Below are 6,000 nucleotides of genomic sequence, written 5' to 3'. Positions count from 1 at the left end.
CTTAGAACCTTAGTAATTCGCTTAGGAAATTCTTTGTAACATACTTAAATCGTGTACCAAATTTCATTAAAATCGACCTAATAAATTTGCAATCTAAATGTTTTTAAAAAAGTTCAAATTTTTTAAAATCTTTCTGAAAAAAAGTAGACCATTTAGAAGTTGGCTAATTTTTTTACATATAAAGAGGTGCTCTACCTATCTAATACACTTTACAGAATTAAAATCAGATTTATTTAAGGGGCCCCAGCAATGTTTTAAATTTATAAACAACTTTTTGGCTTATAAACATAATACCTAATATGTAATAAAAAAAAATAAATTTTTAGCAATGCAAATAATTAAAACTGGTATAATTTGACTTATTAATTATTAATTATATTTTTTTTTATAATTTATTACAAAATACAATAGTATTTTGTATTTTGACAACGAAACCTGATTTGGGCTTCGAAACGTTAATAAATTCATTTTTTAGTAAAATTGTGGCTTATTTCCCATAAAAAATCTTATCAACATCCGGATCAACTGTTACCCAAAAAATTTGTGTTCTACGGGTCAAAATATATAAAAAAAACTTGGGTAAGTCCATCTAAATAAAGGAGCCCGTAGCACCCCCTCCTGGCCACAGGAGGCTGCTTAAATAATCCGATTTCAATTCTGTAAAGTGCATTAGATAGATGGAGTACTTCTTATATGCAAAAAAATTGACAAATCTTTGTATGTTCTAGTTTTTGTTGTGCAAGATTTAAAAAAATTTTAATTTAAAAAAAAAGTTTAGATTGCAAAATTATTATGCAAAATCTAGTAAGTCAATTTTAATGAAATTTGGTGTACGGTTTTAGCACATTACAAAAATTTTCTAAGCGAATTAGGAAGGTTCCAAGTGTAACCTAAGTGATGGAAAATCATTGAATAAGGACAGGCTTGTTTTGCCCCCTTATTTTATATTTATTGCTATTTTGAAGCAAGGGTGATAAATTAAGACATTTTTAACCAATCGCATCTGATAGAAAATTTAATTATCTTTGTTTTATTCCTATAGGACTTTGTTCTAAAATGAATAGTTTTTAAGTTATAAGCAAAAAAAGTAGAAAAAAAACGAAATTTTTAAATATTTTATTTTTTTTATTAATGTTCCGGGCATATTTGAGAAGGAGCATAAATCAATTATTATTAACGAAGTTATCACCTAACTTTATTAGCAAAAATCTGAATGCCACCTCTCACATCCACCTAAAAACAGATCCTTACTGGTCCATCATGCATGTGAACCAACCAAGATATATTATACAGGGGACTATCTCACACTCTGCGATAGTTCGGGTTTCAGGATAGTGTGTTTGCGATCAATAACCGTAATTTTGGTATCGCTTTAGTTAACCAAGAGTCCAAATTTAGCTCTTTCTACCTATGGTTTCTTTAATAAGGAACTAATTTCTTCTGGAGTAGAGGCTAGAAGTGTGGTGTCGTCTGCGAAAGGCAAGATAGATATCTTGATAGCACCTAGGTTTACTCCTCCCTCCCAACATTCCAAAACTCTGGGCATTATGAACTATGTTCTGCGCAGGTTTTCTCAATAGCATTAATTTCTTTCTTGACACTTCTTTTCCATGTTTCTACGGGTCTACCTGGTCTTTTCTTTCTATGTGGTGTGTATTCTAGAGCTTGCCTCGTTATTGTCTGTCAGGTCACAGTGTGTGCCCCATCCACTCCATTTCCTTTTGCATATTGTCTTATAGGTTCCTGGTTAGTTCTTATCCATAACTCTTGGTTTGGCCAGTAAATGTTAAGGATCTTCTTTGGCATTTATTTATGAACACCTGCATCTGTCCGATACATTTTCTTGACACTTTCCAAGTTTCTGCTCCGTATAGTAGCACAGTCTTCACGTTGCTGTTGAATAATCGTATCTTGGTTTTACTTGTCATCTGACGTGAAGACTACATTTTCTATAGCATATTGAGTGCGTTTTGAGCTATTTCTATCCTCTGTTTTACATCCTCCTCCGTCCCTCCTTTGTTGTTGAAAATACTGACCAAGTAGTTAAATTTCTCTACCATTTCTAATTCCTTACCTCCCAGTCATATTCCCATTTCTCTTGGTGTATTTATTTTCATTATCTTTGGTTTTCTGACGTTTATGTTGAGTCCGACCTTCTTCCCTGCCTCTGCTACTTTTTCAGTTTTGCGTTGCATGTGTTGTCTTTTTTCTGTTAAAAGGCATATCATTTGCAAATTCCAAGTCCTCAATTTGTTTAAAAACGTTCCATCTGATTCCAGTCTTATTACTAGTAGCCTTATGATCCAGTCGATTACTATCAGGAATAAGGTCCTTGCCTTACTCCTGTACAAATATCTATTTGTTCTGTTAATAGTCCAAGTAATGAAGCTTAAAATAGAACAAAACCTCGCAATTTTTACAGAATGGATCGATTTGCTTGAAAATTTGAGAATAAGTAGTGGATAGTCCAATGATCAAAATCTATATCATGCCGAAAGGCGCTGTTACCATGGGGGTGGTAGCCACCCCATCTCGGGGGTGGAAATTTTGTATTATATTTTAATCGCAAAAGTTGGTAAAAACGTTCATTCTAAGCAAAAAACGTTCTATATATTTTTTTGATAAAATTGATAGTTTTCGATTTATTCGCTATCGAAAAAGTTAGTTTTATATCGAAAAAAATCAATGTTTTTAATAAGTTTTCTGCTAATAACTCCAAAAGTTTTCGTTTTATCAAAACAACTTTACTTAGCAAAAATGTACCTTTTGAAAAAATAAACAAAAACTTTTTTTTTTTATTTTCTTTAAAGACCAATAATAATCGAGCTATACTTTATTATATATGTTGGCTCGTCTTCGTCAAATGCTAAATATTGTAGTTTCAAAGTCAAAAGACGGGAAAACTATGCATTTTTCGAGGACAACTTGTTCAAACTATTTAAGGTACTTAAAAATATCTATCTCCAGAAATAAGAAAAAAGTCTAAAGCTTAAAAATTAAGTGACATAATGAAAAGAATGTCAGTCCCTATTTTTTTCAGCGAAAAAGTGATCGCAGGCAACCCACTAATCACCACCCTAATTAAAATTAGTAATTGACCACCTTATTTGGCCTTTTTTATTTATGTATTATTAATAGGTTCTAGAAGTTTGACCGGCTTAGAATGATTAGTTTTTAAAAAATAGAGTTAAAAGCGAATAACGATTTTTTGTAGTTTGGAAAAGAATGGCCTTTTCTTCAGAATAGCAAGATTAGCATCATAGACCGGGCAGTATCGTCGCCCCCGCTAGTGAAATTATTCCGATTCGATTTTTGAAGTTATACTTCTTTAGGCGCGATTGAGATTGATGGTGAATTTATATTGATCTGCGCGCATGCGCACACCGACAGTATGGTATTAGTCGTTATACGGGCTCTGATTGGGTGTTGAAATGATCTGTCAATAATAAATAATTGTTCAATATGAAGGTAAACAAATGTATAATATATTAGTTTTATTGTTGTGAGGACAGAAACAAAAAAGTTTATAATTGTAGTGACATTTAAGTAGTTTTTAAAAGCAACAGGTACGTAATAATTGTAAATGTATCATAGGTACCTACCTATTTGAACCTACCAAAATACATAGTATGTAATACTTTTATTTACATAATTTGATTACCATCAAAATTTCTATCAATGTTCGCCTAACATATTGTTTTCTTATTCTATGTTTTGTTGTATTTTTTCAATTCTAAATCATTTCAATTCAAAATCAAAATAATTTAATTTAATTCAAAAATGTCAAAAGCTTAATCCGTTTAGTTAGTCGATCTTCGCACATAATGACACATTGCCTCCGTGGCGAAGCGTTTAAGGCGAATGAACCCCAATATACCAACCGTGCTGATAGCTGGTTCGAATCCCAATAAAAACTTTTATTTTTTTTTATACATTTTATGATTGTAAGTATATTTATTATATAATTTTATTTTCAGAAAATACGTATTTAGTTAAAAAATTTTCCGACAATTAATGTTCAGAAATCATTTGTGGCATTTTTAATGTGTTTGTGTGTGTTTTATTCTTTTAATTTTTGGCACTGTTTTAATAAAAATGTTTGAGAAGTAGTAAGTATAAATTAGTTTAATATTTAAATAAAATATAAATAAAAAGTATATTAATTTCGTTTAGATCATATAATAGAAGTATAACTTCTTACGTGCGTACAAAGTACACACACATTCTTTTTTTGCACAAACTTACTCAAAAAGAGGTCCTTATAACATATCCACTGGGTGCCGGGCGGTTCCGTGGTCGAAAAATTATTTAAACAATTTTTTTTAAACAAATTCACAAAAATAATTTTTTCATTTCGATCAATATTTTTTCAGATAATTTGGGTCATTCTGAGCAAAAAAGGTCTCTTGTCATTTTTCTCTAAAATTGATTGTTGTTGAGTTATATGCGATTAAAAATTTGAAAAATGCGAAAATAGCCATTTTCATGTCTTAATAACTCGATTAAAAATTATTATTATAAAATTCAAAAAGTGACCAAATTAAGTTTCAAACCCCTTCAAGGTCCTGAAGAGATTTTTGTCATTATTTTATTACAAAGCTGCTATTTTTAATTATTAACAATTAGCGCTATATAGTCCAACTGTATCGTCGCCCCCGTTAGAGCCGTTTTACATGACCGAGATTTACTTCGAAAATTATTTCAAGAATAATAATGAAAATTTATGTAGTAAAATTATACAATTTTTCCATTGTTCCTTGTTTTACACATACTGTTAAATCTTAACATAATTGTTGTGAAACGCATGCGTAGTGTGTAATGTGACTGACGTTAAATAGAATTTTGCTATAAATAAAAGGCCACTGATAAAAGAAAACTAAGTTAGAAGTAACATAAGAAAAGAAGGAATGTGAAATGACATTTTAAGGTTATAAGTTACAACTTTCATTTGTTTATTTTCAACGAAAACTTTTCGTTTATAAATTTGCAAAAGTCTGTGTGTTATTGCGTTGCCGCTCCTGCAATACTTAGAGCAGGTATATCGATGGATTCTTATGTAGTTTTGCCTTCTGAATCCAAATCTGAAAACGGCATTTCGATATATCTAACCGTCTTCGAGATAATCGACCTCAAAGTCTAAAATGTGACGTCACAATCCGGTCATCTCTTACAGACGCACTAAACGTCAGCTCAAATGGTTAATTAGGAAGTAGGCTACTTTTTTTTAAATCTCGATTTGCCAAGCATAGGTTATTTACATTTGAGTTTGACACTTCGTGAATGTCAAACTAAATTTTAAATTAAGTATTAATAAAACATCAATGACTTTTGATAGTGAATTTAATTATTATATAAAATAAATAAGATGTTCAAAAATACAATTTGAGTATAAATATTTTAAAAGCAATAATTTATTAACAGTTTTAAAAAGGTTTATACCAGTATAAATATGGCCTCGCCTTTATGATAAATTGACTGTTCCATTTGCTATAAAATTAAAATATTATGTATACCTCGTCGTTCCCTAAACTCGACACAACTGGCTAGTGATTGTAGAAGGTAATTTTTTTGTTTTTTGAGAATTTTGCCGAAATTGGCAAAATTACTAAATATTTAGTAATAATTATTAACTATTTAGAAATTGTTTTTTTGTCGAATTGGCAAAATTATTGACTAAAATCGCTAGCCAGTATTGTGTCTGTGTACATCCTTCTAATGAAAAAAAATATTTGAAGATTTTTCTCAAATTATGGATACGAAGAAGATTTTCATGTATAACTCTTTTATTTTTAATTTGACAAATAAAAGTTATTCCTCATAAAAAGCTCTTCTTGTTCTAAGATTTATGATGCAACCGTGTCCCAAAAGTAGGGGAACGGTCGAATATTTCGCGAACTTAACATCGGATGGAAAAACTGAAAAATACGTGTTCAATCATTTTTAAAAATCTATCCAATGCACCAAACTCCAACTCCCACTACACCCCCTGGAGGTGGTGTG

Source organism: Diabrotica virgifera, chromosome 9 (genome assembly GCF_917563875.1).
Source record: "Diabrotica virgifera virgifera chromosome 9, PGI_DIABVI_V3a".
NCBI lineage: Eukaryota > Metazoa > Arthropoda > Insecta > Coleoptera > Chrysomelidae > Diabrotica > Diabrotica virgifera.
Note: the sequence above shows the minus strand (reverse complement) of the source record.